The 26,965-nt window shown below is 45.1% G+C and overlaps 1 long non-coding RNA gene across 9 annotated transcripts in view; it reads left to right on the top strand.

Annotated features, from left to right (window-relative positions):
- The window catches only part of LOC123112339 (uncharacterized), a 42,603-nt gene extending 16,564 nt beyond the window's left edge, over positions 1-26,039 (top strand). For 3 of the 9 annotated variants that reach the window (XR_006455369.1, XR_006455365.1, XR_006455363.1), the window contains 8 exons: positions 22,247-22,284; positions 22,411-22,463; positions 23,244-23,343; positions 23,667-23,830; positions 24,084-24,240; positions 24,447-24,492; positions 24,763-24,809; positions 25,558-26,039. This is a non-coding gene — a long non-coding RNA (uncharacterized lncRNA). Of the gene's footprint in view, positions 1-21,951; positions 22,285-22,410; positions 22,464-23,243; positions 23,344-23,666; positions 23,847-24,083; positions 24,241-24,446; positions 24,493-24,762; positions 24,810-25,557 lie in introns of all 9 variants that reach the window. The other 6 variants (XR_006455368.1, XR_006455361.1, XR_006455360.1 and 3 more) reach the window with 4 other exon arrangements.
- The last annotated feature ends 926 nt before the right edge of the window (positions 26,040-26,965 follow it).

Genomic DNA, 26,965 nt, shown 5'->3' with positions numbered 1-26,965 from the left:
AACAAGGCAATAGAGGCGGGGAGACTGGCGGTAGTGGCAGCAGATGGACTTGATCCAGCATCCCACGTGCCTGTGCAGTCCTCGTTCCCCGCTGATTCTGGTTGGTGTCCTTGTCCTGTTTGCGGATTTTGTGTCAGGCACTTGATTAAGCATCCCACATTCTCCTACAGTGTGCCCTTGGCCTTGACGATAGGTAGCGTCGTGTTCTCGGGCGTGTCCCTTGCATAAAATCCAAGTATGCGCCGATTGTCCGAGCTCTTGCTCCCCATTGGTGATGCTTGAGCGTGCGGTTATGGTGTTGCACATAAAGGGAACACGGGATGTGGGATCGAGACAGCACACATAGCAGTCTGCCACCAAGCAAAGGATGCCCATCCGGACTTATAGGGAGCGGAGGTGGACACAAGGTGGATGAGTGTGCCCATCAGTAAGAGCAGCACGAGCAATAAGATCCTGGATATGCTTCTCCTAGGAAATAAAGAAGCCATTAGAGGTAGAAGAAACCTTAATCGCAAGTAGTGACGAGGACTAAGATCGGAGATAAGAAACTCATTATGACGAGCCTTCACAAAGGCATATAAAAGGAGTGTTCGACCATGAGTTGAATGGTGGATACGAAGTGCAGGATCATGAGCACTCACCGAAAAAACCAGCCGCAGTTAGCATAAGATGAAGTGCTCAAACCAGGCAGGAGGGGTTTACTCAAGACCATATAAAGAGCGACGAAGACGACAAACCATGCCATCCGGAAGAGAATACTCATGTAGTGGCTACATGTAGGCATTCTTACATCAAGTTGAGACATACCGGCGGCGAACAGAAGCCACGACGAGAAGTCTACGAATAGTGGTCATATTGGCCATTATAGGAGCAAATGTCTCACCATAGTCATGACCATGTTCTCACCACTAGATGAGCTTTGTAACACTCAAGAGAACCATCAGTCTTAACCTTTTAGATCCACTTAGAAGTGATGGGACGAGCACGAGGAAGAGAAATGAGGTCCCACGCGCCGATGTGGTCAAGAGCATCAATCAAGCTTCGACGCCATCACATGCTGCTATTCAGGATGAACAACTTCAGCATATGAAGTCGTCTCAAGAATAGCAACACCAACGCTTGGAAGACCACAAGTAGGAAGCGGACGAGGATGCAAGTCATAAGTAGGCCGAGACAGGGAAGATGGCACATTAGTAGACACTCCCACAACACGGACGACGTGTATAAAAGTGAGGAAAAGATAGCAGAGTACGAGCCGGAATCATCGAGACAAATCTCAAGTCATGGTGACAAGGAAGCTACCAGTGATGAAGGTCTGTGATAAGCGAGGTGAAGAAATCATAGGAGATTATGTTGCATCTACAATAATCGGAGAAGCAGGAGGAGTATGATGAATGGATAACAGCTCAACAGGAGTGATAGGAGTGTCGGGAAAGTGAGGAAAGAGATATCCTCCAATAAAGAAGTTGATGCAAATGAGCACAGGTAGAAGGGGTGAGACTCAACAAAAGTCACATCCCAAGAAATAGGTATCCAACAACCAACATGTTCCCTACAACGATATCTTGTTAGCTCATCGTTGTAACCTATGAAGAAAAACTCAATAGACTGGGCAGTCAGTTTGGTGCCTTCACGAGGGACAAGGACATAACACGGCCAAATAATCAAGAAATAGTAAGATAGACGCTTGAAAGGAACGCAACCCTATCAAGCAGCGGATGGCTGAAGGTTGATGAAATAGATGGAAGTGGTGATAGACTCTGGCCCGAAAGTGCGGCGGAAGAGAGGTGACGACCATCAACGCATGAGCCTTCTCAAGGTGACGATGTTTGTGATGCCATTTTGAGCAAACAGTTGAGCACCAAGAAAGGAGATCGGAGCAACATCACCCTGCTCAACAAGGACTCCATGCAAGAGCTTGGAGATATACTCTTTAGCAGAGTCTTCGCATAACACAATAAGCGTAGAGAACTGAATGTGAACCATAGCAGCAAAACGCTTATATATAGATAAGACCTCACTACGAGAAGAAATAAAATAGATCCAAGTGTTTTGAGAGAAATCAGCTAAAGATAATATACTAGCGATAACCTACTTTTGAGGCAAAGGAGATGGAACCAGACATCAGAGAGAACAAGGTCGAAACGACGCTGAGACATAGTCTTGCCATGAGTATAAGGTAATTGGACTTGTTTACCGAGCCGACAACCCTGACAGTCTGAAAACATCACCGGAGACGGATCCAAGAGGACGACGTCGAACTAAGGATGAGAAACGAGGGCCACACAAGAGACTCAAGAAGATGATGCCACTTCTGAAAATAACTTGTAAACAAGGAAATAGAGGCGGGGAGACTGGCGGTAGTGGCAGCAGATGGACTTGATCCAGCATCCCACGTGCCTATGCACTCTTCGTTCCCCGCTGATTCGGGTTGGTGTCCTTGTCCTGTTTGTGGATTTTGTGTCACGCACTTGATTAAGCATCCCACGTTCTCCTACAGTGTGCCCTTGGCCTCGACGATAGGTAGCGTCGTGTTCTCGGGCGTGTCCCGTGCATAAAATCCAAGTTTGTGCCGATTGTCCGAGCTCTTGCTCGCCATTGGTGGTGCTTGAGCGTGCGGTTATGGTATTGCCCATAAAGGGAACACGGGATGTGGGATCGAGACAGCACACATAGCAATCTGCCACCAGGCAAAGGATGCCCATCCGGACTTATAGGGAGTGGAGGTGGACACAAGGTGGATGAGTGTGCTCATTAGTAAGAGCAGCACGAGCAATAAGATCCTGGATATGTTTCTCTTAGAAAATAAAGAAGCCATTATAGGTAGAAGAAACCTTAATCGCAAGTAGTGACGAGGACTAAGATCGGAGATAAGAAACTCATTATGACGAGACTTCACAGAGGCATATAAAAGAAGTGTTCGACCATGAGTTGAATGGTGGATAGAAGTGCAGGATCATGAGCACTCACCGAAAAAACCAGCCGCAGTTAGCACTAAGATGAATTCCTCAAACCAGGCAGGAGGGGTTTACTCAAGACCATATAAAGAGTGCCGAAGGCGACAAACCATGCCATCCGAAAGAGAATACTCATGTAGTGGCTACATGTCGGCATTCTTACATCAAGTTGAGACATACCGGCGGCGAACAGAAGCCACGACGAAAAGTCTACGAATAGTGGTCATGTTGGCCATTGTAGGAGCAAATGTCTCATCATAGTCATGACCATGTTCTCACCACTAGATGAGTTTTGTAACACTCAAGAGAACCATCAGTCTTAACCTTTTAGATCCACTTAGAAGTGATGGGACGAGCACGAGGAAGAGAAATGAGATCCCACGCGCCGATGTGGTCAAGAGCATCAATCAAGCTTCGACGCCATCACATGCTGCTATTCAGGACGAACAACGTCAGGATATGAAGTCGTCTCAAGAATAGCAACACCAACGCTTGGAAGACCACAAGTAGGAAGAGGACGAGGACGCAAGCCATAAGTAGGCCGAGACAGGGAAGATGGCACATTAGTAGACACTCCCACAACACGGATGACGTGTATAAAAGTGAGGAAAAGATAGCAGAGTACGAGCAGGAATCATCGAGACAAATCTCAAGTCATGGTGATAAGGAAGCTACTAGTGATGAAGGTCTGTGATAAGCGAGGTGAGGAAATCATAGGAGATTATGTTGGATCTGCAATAGTCGGAGAAGCAGGAGGAGTTCGATGAATGGATAATGGCTCAACTGGAGTGATAGGAGTGTCGGGAAAGTGAGGAAAGAGATATCCTCCAATAAAGAAGTTGATGAAAATGAGCACGGGTAGAAGGGGTTAGACTCAACAAAAGTCGGCAGTCAGTTTGGTGCCTTCACGAGGGGCAAGAAGGAGATAACACGGCCAAATAATCAAGAAATAGTAAGATAGACGCTTGAAAGGAACGCCACACTATCAAGCAGCGGATGGCTGATGGTTGATGAGATAGATGGACGTGGTGACAGACTCTGGCCCGAAAGTGCATCGGAAGAGAGGTGACGACCATCAACGCATGAGCCTTCTCAAGGTGACGATGTTTGTGATGCAAATTTGAGCAAACAGTTGTGCACCAAGAAAGGAGATCTGAGCAACAACACCCTGCTCAACAAGGACTCCATCCAAGAGCTTGGAGATATACTCTTTAGCAGAGTCTTCGCATAACACAATAAGTGTAGAGAACTGAATGTGAACCGTAGCAACAAAACGCTTATATATAGATAAGACCTCACTACCAGAAGAAATAAAATAGATCCAGATGTGTGGAGAGAAATCATCTATAAAGTCAATATACTAGCGATGACCTACTTTTGAGGCAAAGGAGATGGACCCAGACATGAGAGAGAACAAGGTCGAAACGTCGCCGAGACATAGTCTCGCCATGAGTATAAGGTAATTGGAATTGTTTACCAAGCCGACAACCCTGACAGTCTAAAGACATCACCGGAGACGGATCCAAGAGGACCACGTCGAACTAAGGATGAGAGACGAGGGCCACACAAGTGACTCAAGGAGATGATGCCACTTTTGAAAGTAACTTGTAAACAAGGCAATAGAGGCGGGGAGACTGGCGGTAGTGGCAGCAGATGGACTTGATCCAGCATCCCACGTGCCTGTGCAGTCCTTGTTCCCCGCTGATTTTGGTTGGTGTCCTTGTCCTGTTTCGGATTTTGTATCAGGCACTTGATTAAGCATCCCACATTCTCCTACAGTGTGCCCTTGGCCTTGACGATAGGTAGCGCCGTGTTCTCGGGCGTGTCCCCTGCATAAAATCCAAGTATGCGCCGATTGTCCGAGCTCTTGCTCGCCATTGGTGGTGCTTGAGCGTGCGGTTATGGTGTTGCCCATAAAGGGAACACGGGATGTGGGATCGAGACAGCACACATAGCAGTCTGCCTCCAAGCAAAGGATGCCCATCCAGACTTATAGGGAGCGGAGGTGGACACAAGGTGGATGAGTGTGCCCATCAGTAAGAGCAGCATGAGCAATAAGATCCTAGATATGCTTCTCTTAGGAAATAAATAAGCCATTAGAGGTAGAAGAAACCTTAATCGCAAGTAGTGACGAGGACTAAGATCGGAGATAAGAAACTCATTATGACGAGCCTTCACAAAGGCATATAAAAGGAGTGTTCGACCATGACTTGAATGGTGGAGACGAAGTGCAGGATCATGAGCACTCACCGAAAAAACCAGCCGCAGTTAGCACTAAGATGAAGTGCTCAAACCAGGCAGGAGGGGTTTACTCAAGACCATATAAAGAGCGACGAAGACGACAAACCATGCCATCCGGAAGAGAATACTCATGTAGTGGCTACATGTAGGCATTCTTACATCATGTTGAGACATACCGGCGGCGAACAGAAGCCATGATGAGAAGTCTACGAATAGTGGTCATATTGGCCATTATAGGAGCAAATGTCTCATCATAGTCATGACCATGTTCTCACCACTAGATGAGCTTTGTAACACTCAAGAGAACCATCAGCCTTAAAATTTTAGATCCACTTAGAAGTGATGGGACGAGCACGAGGAAGAGAAATGAGATCCCACGCGCCGATGTGGTCAAGAGCATCAATCAAGCTTCGACGCCATCACATGCTGCTATTCAGGATGAACAACGTCAACATATGAAGTCGTCTCAAGAATAGCAACACCAACGCTTGGAAGACCACAAGTAGTTAGCGGACGAGGACGCAAGTCATAAGTAGGCCGAGCAGGGAAGATGGCACATTAGTAGACACTCCCACAACACGGACGACGTGTATAAAAGTGAGGAAAAGATAGCAGAGTACGAGCAGGAATCATCGAGACAAATCTCAAGTCATGGTGACAAGGAAGCTACCAGTGATGAAGGTCTGTGATAAGAGAGGTGAGGAAATCATAGGAGATTATGTTGGATCTGCAATAGTCGAGAAGCAGGAGGAGTACGATAAATGGATAATAGCTCAACAGGAGTGATAGGAGTGTCGGGAAAGTGAGGAAAGATATATCCTCCAATAAAGAAGTTGATGCAAATGAGCACGGGTAGAAGGGGTGAGACTCAACAAAAGTCACATCCCAAGAAATAGGCATCCAACAACCAACATGTTCCCTACAACGATATCCTGTTAGCTCATCGTTATAACTTATGAAGACAAACTCAATAGACTAGGCAGTCGGTTTGGTGCCTTCATGAGGGGCAAGAAGGACATAACACGGCCAAATAATCAAGAAATAGTAAGATAGACGCTTGAAAGGAACGCCATGCTATGGCCGAAGGTTGATGAGATAGATGGAAGTGGTGACAGACTCTGGCCCAAAAGTGCGGCGGAAGAGAGGTGACGACCATCAACGCATGAGCCTTCTCAAGGTGACGATGTTTGTGATGCCATTTTGAGCAAACAGTCGAGCACCAAGAAAGGAGATCTGAGTAACAACACCCTGCTCAACAAGGACTCCATGCAAGAGCTTGGAGATATACCCTTTAGCAGAGTCTTCGCATAACACAATAAGCGTAGAGAACTGAATGTGAACCGTGGCAGCAAAACATTTATATATAGATACGACCTCACTACGAGAAGAAATAAAATAGATCCAGGTGTGTGGAGAGAAATCATCTATAAAGATAATATACTAGCGATGACCTACTTTTGAGGCAAAGGAGATGGACCCAGACATGAGAGAAAACAAGGCCGAAACGACGCTAAGACATAGTCTCGCCATGAGTATAAGGTAATTGGAACTGTTTACCAAGTCGACAACCCTGACAGACTAAAGACATCACCGGAGACGGATCCAAGAGGACCACGTCGAACTAAGGATGAGAGACGAGGGCCACACAAGTGACTCAAGGAGATGATGCCACTTCTGAAAATAACTTTTAAACTAGGCAATACAGGCGGGGAGACTGGCGGTAGTGGCAGCAGATGGACTTGATCCAGCATCCCACGTGCCTGAGCAGTCCTCGTTCCCCGCTGATTCTGGTTGGTGTCCTTGTCCTGTTTGCGGATTTTGTGTCAGGCACTTGATTAAGCATCCCACATTCTCCTACAGTGTGCCCTTGGCCTTGACGATAGGTAGCGTCGTGTTCTCGGGCGTGTCCCCTGCATAAAATCCAAGTATGCGCCGATTGTCCGAGCTCTTGCTCGCCATTGGTGGTGCTTGAGCGTGCGGTTATGGTGTTGCCCATAAAGGGAACACGGGATGTGGGATCGAGACAGCACACATAGCAGTCTGCCACCAAGCAAAGGATGCCCATCCGGACTTATAGGGAGCGGAGGTGGACACAAGGTGGATGAGTGTGCCCATCAGTAAGAGCAGCACGAGCAATAAGATCCTGGATATGCTTTTCTTAGGAAATAAAGAAGCCATTAGAGGTAGAAGAAACCTTAATCGCAAGTAGTGACGAGGACTAAGATCGGAGATAAGAAACTCATTATGACGAGCCTTCACAAAGGCATATAAAAGGAGTGTTCGACCATGAGTTGAATGGTGGATACGAAGTGCGGGATCATGAGCACTCACCGAAAAAACCAGCCGCGGTTAGCACTAAGATGAAGTGCTCAAACCAGGCAGGAGGGGTTTACTCAAGACCATATAAAGAGCGACGAAGACGACAAACCATGCCATCCGGAAGAGAATACTCATGTAGTGGTTACATGTAGGCATTCTTACATCAAGTTGAGACATACCGGCGGCGAACAGAAGCCACGACGAGAAGTCTACGAATAGTGGTCATGGTGGCCATTATAGGAGCAAATGTCTCATCATAGTCATGACCATGTTCTCACCACTAGATGAGCTTTGTAACACTCAAGAGAACCATCAGTCTTAACCTTTTAGATCCACTTAGAAGTGATGGGACGAGCACGAGGAAGAGAAATGAGATCCCACGCACCGATGTGGTCAAGAGCATCAATCAAGCTTTGACGCCATCACATGCTGCTATTCAGGATGAACAACGTCAGGATATGAAGTCCTCTCAAGAATAGCAACGCCAACGCTTGGAAGACCACAAGTTTGAAGTGGACGAGGACGCAAGCCATAAGTAGGCTGAGAAAGGGAAGATGTCACATTAGTAGACACACCCACAATACGCGGACGACGTGTATAAAAGTGAGGAAAAGATAGCAGAGTACAAGCCGGAATCATCGAGACAAATCTAAAGTCATGGTGACAAGGAAGCTACCAGTGATGAAGGTCTGTGATAAGCGAGGTGAAGAAATCATAGGAGATTATGTTGGATCTACAATAGTCGGAGAAGCAGGAGGAGTACGATGAATGCATAATGGCTCAACAGGTGTGATAGGAGTGTCGGGAAAGTGAGGAAAGAGATATCCTCCAATAAAGAAGTTGATGAAAATGAGCACGGGTAGAAGGGGTGAGACTCAACAAAAGTCACATCCCAAGAAATAGGCATCCAACAACCAACATGTTCCCTACAACGATATCCATTTATCTCATCGTTGTAACCAATGAAGACACACTCAATAGACTGGGCAGTCAGTTTGGTGCCTTCACGAGGGGCAAGAAGGACATAACACGACCAAGTAATCAAGAAATAGTAAGATAGACACTTGAAAGGAACGCTACCCTATCAAGCAGCGGATGGCTGAAGGTTGATGAGATAGATGGAAGTGGTTACAGACTCTGGCCCGAAAGTGCGGCGGAAGAGAGGTGACGACCATCTACGCATGAGCCTTCTCAAGGTGACGATGTTTGTGATGCCATTTTGAGCAAACAGTTGAGGACCAAGAAAAGAGATCTGAGCAACAACACCCTGCTTAACAAGGACTCCATGCAAGAGCTTGGAGATATACTCTTTAGCAGAGTCTTCGCATAACACAATAAGCGTAGAGAACTGAATGTGAACCGTGGCAGGAAAACGCTTATATATAGATAAGACCTCACTACGAGAAAAAATAAAAGAGATCCAGGTGTGTGGAGAGAAATCATCTATAAAGATAATATACTAGCGATGACCTACTTTTGAGGCAAAGGAGATGGACCCACACATCAGATAGAGCAAGGTCGAAACGACGCTGAGACATAGTCTCGCCATAAGTATAAGGTAATTGGACCTGTTTACCAAGCCGACAACCCTGACAGTCTAAAGACATCACCGAAGATGGATCCAAGAGGACCACGTCGAACTAAGGATGAGAGACGAGGGCCACACAAGTGACTCAAGGAGATGATGCCACTTCTGAAAACAACTTGTAAACAAGGCAATAGAGGCGGGGAGACTGGCGGTAGTGGCAGCAGATGAACTTGATCCAGCATCCCACGTGCCTGTGCACTCTTCGTTCCCCGCTGATTCGGGTTGGTGTCCTTGTCCTGTTTGCGGATTTTGTGTCACGCACTTGATTAAGCATCCCACGTTCTCCTATAGTGTGCCCTTGGCCTTGACGAAGGTAGCGTCGTGTTCTCGGGCGTGTCCCATGCATAAAATCCAAGTATGCGCCGATTGTCCGAGCTCTTGCTCGCCATTGGTGGTGCTTGAGCGTGCGGTTATGGTGTTGTCCATAAAGGGAACACGGGATGTGGGATCGAGTCAACACACATTGCAATCCGCCACCAGGCAAGGGATGCCCATCCGGACTTATAGGGAGCGGAGGTGGACACCAGGTGGATGAGTGTGCTCATCAGTAAGAGCAGCACGAGCAATAAGATCCTGGATATGCTTCTCTTAGGAAATAAAGAAGCCATTAGAGGTAGAAGAAACCTTAATCGCAAGTAGTGACGAGGACTAAGATCGGAGATAAGAAACTCATTATGACGAGCCTTCACAAAGGCATATAAAAGAAGTGTTTGACCATGAGTTGAATGGTGGATAGGAAGTGCAGGATCATGAGCACTCACCGAAAAAACCAGCAGCAGTTAGCACTAAGATGAAGTGCTCAAACCAGGCAGGAGGGGTTTACTCAAGACCATATAAAGAGCGACGAAGACGACAAACCATGCCATCCGGAAGAGAATACTCATGTAGTGGCCACATGTAGGCATTCTTACATCAAGTTGAGACATACCGGCGGCGAATAGAAGCCATGACGAAAAGTTTGCGAAGAGTGGACATGTTGGCCATTATAGGAGCAAATGTCTCATCATAGTCATGACCATGTTCTCACCACTAGATGAGCTTTGTAACACTCAAGAGAACCATCAGTCTTAACCTTCTAGATCCACTTAGAAGTGATGAGACGAGTACGAGGAAGAAAAATGAGATCCCACGCGCCGATGTGGTCAAGAGCATCAATGAAGCTTTGACGCCATCACATGCTGCTATTCAGGATGAACAACGTCAGGATATGAAGTCGTCTCAAGAATAGCAATGCCAACGCTTGGAAGACCACAAGTAGGAAGCGGATGAGGACGCAAGCCATAAGTAGGCTGAGAAAGGGAAGATGGCACATTAGTAGACACACCCACAATACACGGACGACGTGTATAAAAGTGAGGAAAAGATAGCAGAGTACGGGCCGGAATCATCGAGACAAATCTCAAGCCATGGTGACAAGGAAGCTACCAGTGATGAAGGTCTGTGATAAGCGAGGTGAAGAAATCATAGGAGAATATGTTGCATCTACAATAATTGGAGAAGGAGGAGTAGTACGATGAATGGATAACGGCTCAACAGGAGTGGTAGGAGTGTCGGGAAAGTGAGGAAAGAGATATCCTCCAATAAAGAAGTTGATGAAAATGAGCACGGGTAGAAGGGGTGAGACTTAACAAAAGTCACATCCCAAGAAATAGGCATCCAACAACCAACATGTTCCCTACAACGATATCCTGTTAGCTCATCGTTGTAACCTATGAAGACACACTCAATAGACTGGGCAGTCAGTTTGGTGCCTTCACGTGGGTCAAGAAGGACATAACACGACCAAATAATCAAGAAATAGTAAGATAGACGCTTGAAAGGAACGCTACCCTATCAAGCAGCGGATGGCTGAAGGTTGATGAGATAGATGGAAGTAGTGACAGACTCGGCCCGAAAGTGCGGCAGAAGAGAGGTGACGACCATCAACAAATGAGCCTTCTCAAGGTGATGATGTTTGCGACACCATTTTGAGCAAACAGTTGAGCACCAAGAAAAAGAGATCTAAGCAACAACACCCTGCTCAACAAGGACTCCATGCAAGAACTTGGAGATTTGCTCTTTAGCAGAGTCTTCGCATAACACAATAAGCATAGAGAACTAAATGTGAACCGTGGCATCTAAACACTTATATATAGGAAAGACCTCACTACAAGAAGAAATAAAATAGATCCAGGTATGTGTAGAGAAATCTTCTATAAAGATAATATACTAGCGATGACCTACTTTTGAGGCAAAGGAGATGGACCCAGACATCAGAGAGAACAAGGTACAAACGACGCTGAGACATAGTCTCGCCATGAGTATAAGGTAATTGGACCTGTTTACCAAGCTGACAACCCTGACAGTCTAAAGACATCACCGGAGACGGGTCCTAGAGGACCACGTCGAACTAAGGATGAGAGACGAGGGCCACACAAGTGACTCAAGGAGATGATGCCACTTCTGAAAATAACTTGTAAACAAGGCAATAGAGGCGGGGTGACTGGCGGTAGTGGCAGCAGATGGACTTGATCCAGCATCCCACGTACCTGTGCACTCTTCGTTCCTCGCTGATTCGGGTTGGTGTCCTTGTCCTGTTTGCGGATTTTGTGTCACGCACTTGATTAAGCATCCCATGTTCTCCTATAGTGTACCCTTGGCCTTGACGATAGGTAGTGCCGTGTTCTCGGGCGTGTCCCGTGCATAAAATCCAGGTATATGCGCCGATTGTCCGAGCTCTTGCTCGCCATTGGTGGTGCTCGAGCGTGCGGTTATGGTGTCGCCCATAAAGGGAACACGGGATGTGGGATCTAGACAACACAGATAGCAATGCGCCACCTGGCACAGGATGCCCATCCGGACTTACAGGGAGCGGAGGTGGACACAAGGTGGACGAGTGTGCTCATCAGTAAGAGCAGCACGAGCAATAAGATCCTGGATATGCTTCTCTTAGGAAATAAAGAAGCCATCAGAGGTAGAAGAAACCTCAATCGCAAGTAGTGACGAGGACTAAGATCGAAGATCAGAAACTCATTATGACGAGCCTTCACAAAGGCAATGTACTTGTGAGTCGTCGCCAGTGATGATTCACATATAAAAGAAGTGTTCGACCATGAGTTGAATGGTGGACAGGAAGTACAAGATCATGAGCACTCACCGAAAAAACCAGCCATAGTTAGCACCAAGACGAAGTGCTCAAACCAGGCAGGAGGGGTTTACTCAAGGCCATATAAAGAGCGACGAAGACGACAAACAATGCCATCCGGAAGAGAATATTCATGTAGTGGCTATATGTAGGCATTCTTACATCAAGTTGAGACATACCGGCGGCGAACAGAAGCAACGACGAAAGGTCTGCGAAGAGTGGTCATGTTGGCCATTATAGGAGCAAGTGTCTCATCATAGTCAGGACCATGTTCTCACCACTAGATGAGCTTTGTAACACTCAAGAGAACCATCAGTCTTAACCTTTCAGATCCACTTAGAAGTGATGAGACGAGCACGAGGAAGAGAAATGAGATCCCATGCGCCGATTTGGTCAGGAGCATCAATCAAGCTTCGACGCCATCACATGCTGCTATTCAGTATGAACAAAGTCAGGATATGAAGTCCTCTCAAGAATAGCAACGCCAACGCTTGGAAGACCACAAGTAGAAAGCAGACGAGGACGCAAGCCATAAGTAGGCTGAGACAGGGAAGATGGCACATTAGTAGACACATCCACAAAACGCGGACGACATGTATAAAAGTGAGGAAAAGATAGCAGAGTAGGAGCTGGAATCATCGAGATAAATCTCAATTCATGGTGACCAGGAAGCTACCAGTGATGAAGGTCTGTGATAAGCGAGGTGAGGAAATCATAGGAGATTATGTTGGATCTACAATAGTCGGAGAAGCAGGAGGAGTACGATGAATGGATAACCACTCAACATGAGTGGTAGGAGTGTCGGGAAAGTGAGGAAAGAGATATCCTCCAATAAATAAGTTGATGAAAATAAGCACGGGTAGAAGGGGTGGGACTCAACAAAAGTCACATCCCAAGAAATAGGCATCCAACAACCAACATGTTCCCTACAACGATATCCTGTTAGCTCATCGTTGTAACCTATGAAGACACACTCAGTAGACTGGGCAATCAGTTTGGTGCCTTCACGAGGGTCAAGAAGGACATAACACGGCCAAATAATCAAGAAATAGTAAGATAGACGCTTGAAAGGAACGCCACCCTATCGAGCAGCGGATGGCTGAAGGTTGATGAGATAGATGGAAGTGGTGAAAGACTCGGCCCGAAAGTGCGGCGGAAGAGAGGTGACGACCATCAATGCATGAGCCTTCTCAAGGTGACGATGTTTGCGTCGCCATTTTGAGCAAACAGTTGAGCACCAAGAAAAAGAGATCTAAGCAACAACACCCTGCTCAACAAGGACTCCATGCAAGAACTTGGAGATTTGCTCTTTAGCAGAGTCTTCGCATAACACAATAAGCATAGAGAACTAAATGTGAACCGTGGCAGCAAAACGCTTATATATAGGTAAGACCTCACTACGAGAAGAAATAAAATAGATCCAGGTGTGTGGAGAGAAATCATCTATAATGATAATATACTAGCGATGACCTACTTTTGAGGCAAAGGAGATGGACCCAGACATCAGAGAGAACAAGGTCGAAACGACGCTGAGACATAATCTCGCCATGAGTATAAGGTAATTGGACCTGTTTACCAAGCCAACAACCCTGACAGTCTAAAGACATCACCGGAGACGGATCCAAGAGGACCACGTCGCACGAAGGATGAGAGACGAGGGCCACACAAGTGACTCAAGGAGATGATGCCACTTCTGAAAATAACTTGTAAACAAGGGAATAGAGTCGGGGAGACTGGCGGTACTGGTAGCAGATGGACTTGATCCAGCATCCCACGTGCCTGTGCACTCTTCGTTCCCCGCTGATTCGGGTTGGTGTCCTTGTCCTGTTTGCGGATTTTGTGTCATGCATTGATTAAGCATCCCACGTTCTTCTACAGTGTGCCCTTGGCCTTGACGATAGGTAGCGCCGTGTTCTCGGGCGTGTCCCGTGCATAAAATCCTGGTATGCGCCGATTGTTCGAGCTCTTGCTCGCCATTGGTGGTGCTCGAGCGTACGGTTATGGTGTCGCCCATAAAAGGAACACGGGATGTGGGATCGAGACAACACACATAGCAATCCGCCACCAGGCAAAGGATGCCCATCCGGACTTACAGGGAGCGGAGGTGGACACAAGGTGGATGAGTGTGCTCATCAGTAAGAGCAGCACGAGCAATAAGATCCTGGATATGCTTCTCTTAGGAAATAAAGAAGCCATTAGAGGTAGAAGAAACCTTAATCGCAAGTAGTGACGAGGACTAAGATCGGACATAAGAAACTCATTATGATGAGCCTTCACAAAGGCAATGTACTTGTGAGTCGTCGCCAGTGATGATTCACATATAAAAGAAGTGTTCAACCATGAGTTGAATGTGGACAGGAAGTGCAGGATCATGAGCACTCACCGAAAAAACCAGCCGCAGTTAGCACTAAGACGAAGTGCTCAAACCAGGCAGGAGGGTTTTACTCAAGACCATATAAAGAGCGACGAAGACGACAAACCGTGCCATTCGAAAGAGAGTACTCATGTAGTGGCTACATGTAGGCATTCTTACATGAAGTTGAGAGATACCGGCGGCGAACAGAAGCCATGACGAAAAGTTCGCGAAGAGTGGTCATCTTGGCCATTATAGGAGCAAAAGTCTCATCAGTCATGACCATGTTCTCACCACTAGATGAGCTTTGTAACACTCAAGAGAACCATCAGTCTTAACCTTTTAGATCCACTTAGAAGTGGTGGGACGAGCACGAGGAAGAGAAATGAGATCCCACGCGCCTATGTGGTCAAGAGCATCAATCAAGCTTCGACGCCATCACATGCTGCTATTCAGGATGAACATCGTCAGGATATGAAGTCGTCTCAAGAATAGCAACACCAACGCTTGGAAGACCACAAGTAGGAAGTGGACGAGGACGCAAGCCATAAGTAGGCCGAGAGGGAAGATGGCACATTAGTAGACACTCCCACAACACGGACGACGTGTATAAAAGTGAGGAAAAGATGGCAGAGTACGAGCAGGAATCATCGAGACAAATCTCAAGTCATGGTGACAAGGAAGCTACCAGTGATGAAGGTCTGTGATAAGCGAGGTGAGGAAATCATAGGAGATTATGTTGGATCTGCAATAGTCGGAGAAGCAGGAGGAGTACGATGAATGGATAACAGCTCAACAGGAGTGATAGGAGTGTTGGGAAAGTGAGGAAAGAGATATCCTTCAATAAAGAAGTTGATGAAAATGAGCACGGGTAGAAGGGGTGAGACTCAACAAAAGTTACATCTTAAGAAATAGGCATCCAACAACCAATATGATCCCAAGTTCCCAACAACGATATCCCGTATGCTCATCACTGTATCCTATGAGGACACACTCAATAGACTGGCAGTCAGTTTGGTGCCCTAACGAGGGGCAGGAAGGACAAAGCAAACAATTGAAGCACCGAATAATCAAGAAACAGTCAAAGAGACGCTTGAATGGAACACCACCTTGCAGAGCAGTGGATGGCTGATGGTTAATGAGATAGATGGATATACTTCTCCCAGGAAATATAGAAACCATTAGATGTAGAAAGAAACCTCAATCTCTAGGAAGTAGTGAAGCGGACCAAGATCGGTCATAAGAAACTCACTATGACAAGCCTTCACAAAGGCAATGAACTTAAGAGTCGTCGCCAGTGATGATCGAGATATAGAAGTGTTTGACCACAAGTTTTTTGGCAGACTGAAAATGCAGGAACATGAGCATGAGCACCTGGACAAGAGACTGCGCGAGTGGGCCTTGCTTAGCAAGGAATCCGCGCAACAAATTAGAGATATACTCACGAGCTAAGTTTGCATGGAAGATATAGATAGGAGTGGAGAAAATTGGGTATGAACCCCAGCGGCAAACTTCTTATAGATGGACAAGTCCTCACTATAAGGCGGAAAATATATCCATGCACATCGAGAGAAATCGTCTATAAAGGTATAGTAGAGATGGCCTCCTTTCGAAGCAAAGGGAGTTCTATCTCAAATATCAGAGTAAATGAGATTGAAAGGACGTCGAGACACAATACCGCTATGAGGATAAGCTAACCAAACCTATTTACCAAGTTGACAAACCTGATAGTCTAAAGAGACACCGCCAGTCTAAAGACACACTGCCAAAGATAGATCCAAGAAGACCACGTCGAACTAAGGATGGGCGACGAGAGCCACACAAGTGAACAAAACGATGATGCCTCCGAGAGCCGGTAAATGAGGTAATAGAGGTGGAGATTGGCGGCAATGGTAGCAGAGGGAAAGTGAAGCCAGTGAAGCTCCTCAAGGCCTTGGGAGTCACAATTTTGATGGCCAACAAGTAAAGTACTCGTGTGATGACCCTAATCCTAACACGCTTGGCTTCGAGCTCGACGTCTGAAGACGGGGCATGCCGCCCGTGACAACGTTTTCACTTCTTTCCCACTCCAAACCCTATTCAACGCTTAAGGCGCCACTTCCTATTGTTTTGGTAGACAAAGCGTGCACCCCGTTTGCCGTTGGGCCTTTGCCAGTTTACTTTTTCGCACCGCACACTCGTATTTTTCTTCTGTTTTCTAGTCTGGTTTTTGTGCTTTTTTACATCTGTGTTTTGCCCGGTTTTCTATTTGGTCCTTTTTTGTTTTGTTTTTTCCTCCTAATTTTCATTTTTCCTTCTTCAAATTTGTGAACTTTTTTTTTTAGTTTGTGACCTTCGTATTCATGATTTTTCAAGCTAATGAACTTTTGTCAAATCCATTTTTCAGTTTCTCAAACCTCTTCCCATATTTGTGTTTCGAGTCCATGAACATTCTCCAAATTCTTCTTCCCAAATTCGTGTCTTGAGTTCTCTTTCAAATTTGTGAACATTTTTTAAATTATTAAACTTTTTTTCAAATTTGCGAATATTTTAAAAATTTGTATACTTTTTCCACATTCACGAACTTCTTCCCGAATTTGTGCGTGAACTTTTTTCGAGTTCCTGAACTTATTTTTCGAATATGTGATTTTTATTCCAATTCGTGAACATTTTTCACCTCTCTTCCACGGTGGCGCCCGAGCATTTGGCTATTGCGGCGCCCATCAAGGGAACACAAACGTGGTACCGAGGCATGGCATAGAGCAACCCGCAACCAGGCAAAGGATGCTAGCGGAGAGTGCATGGGGGGTGTGGAGGAAGAGGCATTAGGAGGAGAAAGACATTCTTGACATAAAGTTGAGAGATAGACTAGCGACGAACAGAAGCCACAACGATAGACTAGTGTGCGAAGAGTGGTTATGTGGGCCAAGCCATAGGGCACAATACGAGCTTTGTAATGCTCAAGAGAACCATCAGTCTTAACCTTGTAGACCCACTTACAAGTGATGGGACGAGCACAAGATGCAAGGGTAATTACATCCCATGTGATGGTGTGCTCAAGAGCGGCAATCTCCTTTGCCATCACATGCTGCCGTTCGAGATGAACAATGGCGCCATGATAAGAAGTCTTCTCGAGAGGAGGGGCGCCAGAATAACCATATTGGTTAATGGGCGGAAGCGGGTGAGTGCGGAGCCATAAGCAGGTTGAGCTAATTAGATGAAAATGGCACACCGGCAACATCCACAACATACACACGATTATTGTAGTAAAAGAGGATGAGGGGGAGTCATTGGGGAATCCTCATAGGACGAGCGAGGTGAGGTAGCCTTAGGCAATGAACAAGGTGGTGAAGCCACAAGTGAGGATAGCGTGGGTCCACAACAATAGTATGGGAAGAATTAGTGGGATGGTGGACGAGGGTAATACATGAGTGATAGGTGTATCGGGGAAATTGAGTAAAGAAATATCTTCAATGGGGAGGCAAAGGAGAGGATGGACGAGGATAGAAGGACGAGACTCATCGAAAGTCACATATCAAGAAATGCACATCCGACTATCAATAGCCCTTGTGCTCATCACTATAACCGAATAAGACACATTCAACAGGTTGAGTACTCAGTTTGGTGCGCTCACGTGGTTCAAGAAGAACGTAGCAAATGCAACGAAACAAGTGATAAATGTCTAGGCGAAGATATCGTAGAACACAGAGGAGGTGACTAGTGGGTCGAAGCGGAAGCGCAGACAAACTGACTTAGAATTTGATGGGATATGAAATGTCTGGACGAGTGACATCTAATAGACAAGACCCTCAACAAGATGACATTAGTGCGTTAGATGAGACAAGGCCATACCGTTAGAAGTACAGAGGTGGACATTGAGGTCCATAGGAGTCAATAGTGCAAGGCCAAACCTTTAGAAGTACAGAGGTGGACATTGAGGTCCATAGGAGTCAATAGTGCGCTCATTAGCAAGAGCAGCATAAGAAAGAAGATCTTGGATATACCTCTCTTGGAAAATAAAGAGCCATCAGAGGCGGAAAAAACCTCAATCCCATGGAAGTAGCAAAGTGGACCAAGATCAGGCATAAGAAACTACTGGGTAACACGAGCCTCCATAAAGGCAAATGTACTCAGAGTCGTCGCGAGTGATGATCATGTCATTGACATATAAGAGAAAATTCTGACAATGAGCGAAAACGTGGATATAAATTGCAGATCATGAGCACTCGTCAAAACCGATCACAGTCATGCCATCAAGAACGGGATACCTAGGTGGAGGCTACATGTAGAGCGTCTCATGCAACTCACCCTTAAGAAAGGCATTTTTGAAAGCAGCCGAGAGACAAACTAGTGGTGCATAGAAGCCACAACGAGAAGTGTACGAAGAGTGGTCATCTGGGGCATAGGAGCAAATGTCTCATCATAGTCACGACCATGTTCTTGCCTAAAGCCACAGACCACACTACGAGCTCTGTAACGTTCAAGAGAACCATCAAGGTCCTAACCTTGCAAACCCACTTACAAGTGATGGGATGAGTACGATGAGGAAGGGAATTGTGTTACCACGAGTCGGTGCGCTCAAGTGTAGCAATCTATGCCATCGCATGTTGCCGCTCAGAATGAGCAACAATGTCACGAGAAGAAGTCGTCTCGAGAAGAGTGGCACCAGAACAATGTCAAAAAAAATTGGGGCTATTTTTGGTGGGGATTTTCGAATTGCGATGAAAACACACAAAATTAGGCTAGAAACGGAGGGGGAAGACTCCAAATTCGTGATCAACATGGCTCATGATACCATATGATACGGGCTAGACCCGGTTTCAGCCGATCTTTCATGATTGGAGCGGATTCTCGCGAAGAACACGAAGAACACGATGAACACGAGGAAGAACGGAGAAGGAAAACACTCAAGAACAAGTCCAATCACTCATCCACTAGACTAACAATCACATAGATCCACAAGGTACATGAACAACAAAGGGAAAGATACAAGGTAGAGTTCATCCCAAATCCAAAGGAGATGGGGTCTTGGTATGATCTAGGTAGATCCTTTCCACAAGTGGGGTCTTGAATCCCTCGGGATCTTCTCACATGCTCACATGGAGGTCTTGAAATCCATGGGAGTGGTCTCTCTCTCTCAAGAGAAGAGTAGGTAGGAGCAAAGGACTAAGATGAGCTATCATATTTGCTAACCTTAGAAAGGAGGTGGAGGTGGTCTATTTATAGTCTAAGCCACGAAAGGGTAAGTGGGAGAGGGGTACAAGGCCAAAGGCCCGGCTGCGCACAGGCAGTGTCGGAGTCATCCGGCGCTCGTGGAGGTCCGGTCGTCGGACTTTCGATGTTTCTTCTCTGGACAGGCGTCGCCGGATTTCCGGTAGCGGCCGGTCGTCCGGTGGCTGTAGTGTGTCTGACGTCCGGCGTCTCGTCGGTCGTTCGGCCGCTTTAGCGTGCATTGGTTGCGGTTCTTCTGGATGGCCTGGGCGTGGTCGCGTCGGACGTCCGGTGGCTGTAGCTTTACTGCAGCTCCGTCTTCTTCCGTCTTCGCTTCCAAGCTTCCCTCGCGGATGGTGTAGGTGTTCCTTGGCGCTTGCACTCCTCGTCGTCGTCCGTGAAGCTCCGGCAATACCTATGCATGCACACGAGAGGAATGTCAAGTAGTATACCATCCTCGAAGGGGTCAAGTGAACACGTGTAAAGGAGATGATCCACCTTTATGTATGTGACGTAGAGGTCGCACGTGTCACTTGCCAAATGGACTCTTGACATGGTGATGTCCGTAGGATGCTCCGCATCACCAAGGCTCTTACTTCATTTTCTTCCTGTAGCTTTTGCTTCTTCTTCTTCTTTGGCGCCTCATATGCATCCTTACACCGAGCTTGCTGTTCTAGTGTCGCTTGCATGCAACTTGTCACTGACCCTTTGATCTGAGCAATGCGTTGCTTCATCCTAGTCACCCCTCCCGACATCACTTTTCCACAAAGCTTGCACTTGACTCTTTGCAGATCATCTGGATCAATCAGCATAGCAAACTCCCATGCCATGTCATCTGAGTTTCTCTCAAGTCTGGAACTTGTAACCCCAGAAGCACCGGAAGCAGCCATCTGAAAAAAGGGCAACAACATGTATGAGAATCAGACTAATAAAAGGGCAACTTATTCTGTATATGATTGATGATTCTTATTCTGTACATAAAATAAAAGGGCAACAACATAGATGGGCAACTTATTCTGTACATGATTCTGCACTATTTTGATTCTGCAGTTGATTCTGTTACACCCGAAACTGACTGAATTTTATCACTAGTGACTGAATGACTGAAGTCAACAACAACTAGTAGTCAGCAGCTGCAGTTAAACTCAAAAAATGACTGATTTTTATCACTACTAGTAGGTAGTTTTAACTGAAGAAATGACAATTTGCTTACAACTACAGTTATTGACAATAAGACTTGCTTACAACCACAGTTATTGAGTGACGAAGAAATGACAGCAGCTGGCACTCATTTTTACCGACAGAAGAAATGACAGTAGCTGCAGTTTTAAAACTTAAAAGAGGAGAGCCGCGTAACAAAGAAACAATACCAGGAGAGGATGGAGCCGTTCGTCTTGCTGCTGGAGAAGGTATGGCCTGCGAGAGGAAGAGTGGCGCAGCTCCAGTGCTGGTAGAGGAAGAGGGGCGCAGCCCGGTGCTGCTGTAGCAAGGCATGGCGACGGGAGCAGATCCAGCCGTAGGTGATGGGAGTTGCAGAGGAGTCGCGATGGCGATGCAGGAGTTGGAGATGGTTCTGCCGCGCTGCTGGTTGAGGTCCCGTGGAAGAGGAGAGGGGGATCCAGAGGGCGCCTAGCTCGGGTGGTGCTAGATAGGGCCGCCGGAGGCGAGCAGGGTGCAGCGGCGTGGCGAATCTTGCATTGCGGCGCGGTGGGGAGGCTGAAACCCTAACTGAGTGGGGGAAATCCCAATTATGTGTTGCGGCTATGCGGGAAGGCCACCAAAGGCGCCTTAGGGGAGCCAAAATTTAGCCTTTTGGGCTTTCTGACATTAGGGGCCCAGCCCGATTAATCGGGAATCTAACGATATATCGCCTTTCAGAGCGATAAATCGGTCCGAATGATAAATATCAAAGATAAGGCCTAATCTTAGCGGTCACCACACGATAAGCCATAAATCGCTGACTCGGCCGATTTCTTGAACAGTAGTATCAGAGGTAATTTAAATGTGATGTCGTCTTCCAATTTGCAGGCTTTGCTTTCCTATACTGTCAGGGCAGAGAAGTTGCCTCTCATTGTAGTTTCCTTTCTTCCTGTCTTTTTCCATTGGTACTGTTCCTCAATTCAACATTGAGTTTATGTTTGTTCTTGAAGACATGCTCTTTTATCTGAGTATTTTCCAGATTGGCACCTCAACAATTTTAATTCCCTGGCGCCACATGGACTTGGATCAATTTTTTCTTCCTAAAATGTATTGAATTTATTATGATTCATTGAAGTCATTTGACAAAGAGAAATGTTCTCTGTATAGTGGATACAAGTACTCATCATAGATCCTTTTACTTGCTAGCAACAAGGAGGTTTGTATCTTCTCATCTTTTCAATGAAATGAAACGCAAAGAGTCCTTTGCGTTTTCTCGAAAAAAAAAGAAAAAAAAAGCAACAATTGATATTCCTAATCAGTCTGCACCTTGGCAGGCGGATCCATCAGCATGGAGAAGTTCGATGATTTTAAGGTATGAGGTCTCTTACTTTCCCCTTCTTTAGCTACTTTAGTTTTTGTTGTTTTGCGTTAGAGCTATTCTTTGTCCTAAATTTGTAGGGCAAATCATTTGATCTCATCTTCTATTTGTGCTTTGCAGGTTGGTGACTGGGTTACAGTCAAAGCAACAGGCGATTCAGGTTTGTGTGGAAAGTAAGCTGGTTTGCTCTACCCACCATGACTCATTTATTCTGTGCAATGTGACATTTTCCTGGGCCTTCTGTTTGCAGTGTGTCACATACAAAGAGAAGATTAAGAGACTAATTTCTTAATGATTTTGATTGTGCAGCATAAAATAGTTATATGATTATGTTGAAAATAGCCATGTTTTGCAGAAGATAAACACAAGGACCCACTTTCCTATTTTTTTCTATATATGTCATGTGCTTTTCCTGCTGCAGGACTTTTGTAGGGAAATTCACCATGGGAATTTAAATAATGGTTCCCTGCCCATCAGTTTACTTTCTTGAATTTACTCTTCATGCTACAGGCCACACTTTTCCTATTTTGTTAAAGAAGTGAACTCATTCCTAAACTTCCACCATATGTACATTAACACTGGGATACTGTGCCAACCCAGCAATACCCTGATCCTTCTTTGTACCACTGATGCTTCTTTGTACCACGTTCATCTATATGCCTTGAACATATACTGTTGTTTTGACATCTGATTGTACCTTTCTATGTGAAAATGAGAAGTGCTAGGTGTACAGAAACCTGCACTTCATATTTCTTACATGCATGATCTATTATGTATGATCCTTTTTATATTGCTTACACGCGTGATTTATCTGATTGCCAGTAGAACTATTTGTGTTGGCATGTCAGTTTGGTAACTTAGTACCTTCCTTCTTATTCATTGATAATGCTTTGAAGACACCGACAATAATAATTAAATTAAATTGTGCCTGAACATGTCGATTGCAATGACAGGTTCTCACCTATTAACAAAGGATCTCATTTTAAATCAAAATTGTGGATGCCCAGTAGGTGCTTGGCTGATGGAGAGTGTTGCACTGCTGCTTATTTAATGGTCAGTAGTGCAGCTCCTGATCAAGCCACTTTTCGTTTACCTTCAGTTTCTTTTGATTTATTAGCGTTTTCGTAGTGAAAATATGAAGACACATTTTCTAAATTACTTTAGGATATGTTCGGAAGAATATGCTAGATTTTGGTCCGATTATATTTTCTCAATTCCTATGTCATCTCTCACATGGCTATGTGCTCTCTCTAATTCAGCTCTCAATTCCTATGTCATTTCTCAGTTCTGGGTGTTTTCCGTATGGATATCTAATTCAGCTTTATCTTATTCTCTGAAGTTTAATGTTGATTCCATAGTTATCTTTCTTTGTGAAGGAAAACAGCAGGAAGGAAATAGAGCGGGTTGTGTGTCATCATGCACGCAGTCTACCTTCCATTGGCGTGCGAGTACTTGCATTTGGATCGCCCAATTGTGTGTGCACAGCAGGGGACCATGCGCTGGAACATCGGATTCAACCTACTCACAAGTTGAAGAGAAGGTTACGTATGCTTTTTGTAAGCAGTACTAAGTAATCTAATGATCTGCTCCTTGCAATCTAAGAAAAATAAATATTCAAGTCATTTCTGATCGAAGGTCTGGGTATCAACTATTTGTGTTTGTGTCTACAAGCTTTTGACTTTTTTGTCCAGTCTATTGTTTATTTGCAATGTTGGAAACTCTTGCCATTTCTTCTGATTTTTTGTTTGTTTGATCGTACTCTCAATATACTCCATATTAACTCTATATTGCAGAATTTTTGAACAATCAGTACTGCACCAGCGGTAATCTACAGGGAAGGCAAGGATAACTAGATTAAACATTTCACAAGATCCTCCCAATTATAGGCACAATCTCCTTTTCAAGATATTACGAGTGGTTGACTACCGGAGATTATCAGATGGAAAGATGGTATATCCTTTATCTTTATTTAGATGTTTAATTAAATGCACAAGTGTACATGATTCTGTAAGGAAACTATTTATCCTGATGATCTTGATATCCAGTCGTGTATTAGTATAGGCTGCAATTTTTGGCTGGGAATCTTTATATACAGTCATGTACGAATAGGCTATGCTTGTTTTTCCTTCTGACCAGATTCCTTTTTTGTTTCACAGGTTGTATGATCTTCGAGGCTGCTGCTTCTTTGTTATGTCGATCGAGGTTTGTTCCCTCCCTTTCTCGCTAGCTACTGCATGATCTTTGTTAATACTAGGTCGTACGACCTATAAATTCTCACCGGCGAGTTGGAAGGGTGGTGAGAATTTATAGGTCGTTGTTTGTTTAATGCCATAATCTTAGGGCTTTTTCTGAATTCTCTAGAATGTTGGAACAGCCTTGCTGTTTCAGTTTACATCTGCATGGTCAGTGGGGATGAAGTTCTTTTGGATTAATGCTTCTGCCCTGACGATTTCCTTCCCTTTTATCTCGCAGGCTGTATGATCTGTGCAGGTTGCTGCTTGTTTGTTCTGTCAGTGGAGGTTTGCTCTCTTCCTTTTCTATCTAGCTGTTGCATTCTTTCCTTTCATATGTGTTGTCATGGTCATTAGTTTAGATTGTGTTAATATTCATGATTTGGCAGAGTTGTGTTCTGTTTTGGCTCATGCTTGCCGCTGTCTTAAGCGCTCAGTGCATCCATACTGAACTCGAATGGGCGCGCTTCGGAAGAGAAAGTGATGCGAACGACTAACTGTTAGTGTGATTGAACATCTGGTGTTTTGTCTGATCAACCATTTGTGTACACTAACTTCCAATCATGAACCATATGCAGATCATAGCCATCATTGAACATTTTTACCAGATTCCTCTTGCTATCACCACAAGGGGAAATTGCTTATGGTTGCAATATGCTCTTCTATGTTGTCTGACTCTTTTTATTAACATTGAGAATAACTTTTAGTTCACTAAGATTAGTTCCTATTCTCATTGCTCTGTATATAAAAAAGGATCGCTGTGCTGAAATGGTGTATGACATTCTGGCAAAACATTGTTTAGTAAAAAATTATGTAGAGGTGAAATGTTTTGGATGTTCTGACAGGGAGATGATTGGACTATAACGTCACACCTTATTCAATATCGGGGTATTGGGTTCTACTAATTGTCAACGCTTAATTTTTTTGTTTTCCTACCAGTGCCATGTGATATTTACTGGACTATAAATCACATGCTTGCAAGTCGTTGAGTCGTCTCTCTCTGTAACCGCCCACCTCCCATCATCTTGTCTTGCAGGTCACCGCCGTGTCTCCCGCCGGTCCGCGACATAGCTTGCAATCTAGGTTGTTGCCAAGTTAACTTGGGATTGGTAACCTACAATGTATCATGTGAAGGTGGGATTACATTCTATACTCTTGAAACTATGTACTCCCTCCGTTCCTAAATATTTGTCTTTCTAGAGATTTCAACAAGTGACTACATACGGAGCAAAATGAGTGAATCTACACTCTAATATATGTCTATATACATCCGTATATGGTAACCATTTGAAATCCCTAAAAAGACAAATATTTAGGAACGGAGGGAGTAGAATTTTGTATGTACATTGTTCACTTCAGCAAAATAGAGATCCCCTAACTAGCATATAAATGTTGGCTATGATCGCACTTTTCTACATTGTCATATTTGTAGATATGCTGTGTGATGGAGTATCAACTAGCTACCTTTGGTCGCACTTAGTATAAAAGTCTCAATTGTGGTGATTTTTTTGCAGTTCATTCGCTTGGTACGATGTGTTTTTGTCTGCCTGCAGTGTTAATTTGTTCGTTCCACTATCTGCGCAGTTTTTTTTCTTGTATAAAACACAAACTGACTATTATTGACCGAATAAACTACTCCGTGGGGTGGGTCGTGGTGGTTGGTCAATGTTGATCGACATTCCGTCATCCCGTGGAGTAACTACTAAGGCCTGTTTGTTTCAGTTCTAGTTGGCTTCGAATCACTTGTGGATTTGCTTCACTAGCAAAGTTGCAGAATCAGCTTTGTCACAGAAGTACACTTAAACGGGTTTCAGGAAATCGCATTGTGGCCTGAACCAGCCATCACGTAGGCATATTTCCCCTCCCGTGGCCTCTTTTGGACTAACCTGATCACCACTACGTTATCATTAGTACCAAGTTCAGTGGGTCGCTTTTGCTGGTTTACTAGTTGATGGATGGAATTGTACATCCTCACCAAGTTGATGGACCCACCATGTAATTTTCGATAAGTTGCACCAATGCCGCATGTCCTCCTACATTTGGAAGGAAGGGGGGGATAGCGTGGGCAATAAGATTTGTCAGCGGTGACGCTCTGCGCTGTTCTTCCTCTTGGGGGCATTGTCATGGAGCTTAGGTGTGCTAGGTTAGTGTGGGGGGTGTTTAGTGCTTCCGGTGCTTGTAGCTGCTAGTGTAGTCGCGCACGTTCTGCGTTTACCGGATATCTCAGGATCGGCATTATAAGAGGGCTACCTTATCATTTTGTATTGTTCGTCCGTGTTCTTTCGTTTGTTGCTTTATATATAAAGTGGGATGAAAGCCTGTTTTGAGGAGGAATAAGATTATCTTACCTCTTGTGTACTACCTATGTTGTCCTGCTTTGGACTCAAGAGTCAAGATTGAGGATATTAATCTCTCATTTTACTACTACTTCTTTTTTCAAACCT

The sequence above is a fragment of the Triticum aestivum genome, chromosome 5B (genome assembly GCF_018294505.1).
Source record: "Triticum aestivum cultivar Chinese Spring chromosome 5B, IWGSC CS RefSeq v2.1, whole genome shotgun sequence".
In the NCBI taxonomy this organism is placed as follows: domain Eukaryota; kingdom Viridiplantae; phylum Streptophyta; class Magnoliopsida; order Poales; family Poaceae; genus Triticum; species Triticum aestivum.
Note: the sequence above shows the minus strand (reverse complement) of the source record. Positions and strands in the feature narration are given on the sequence as shown.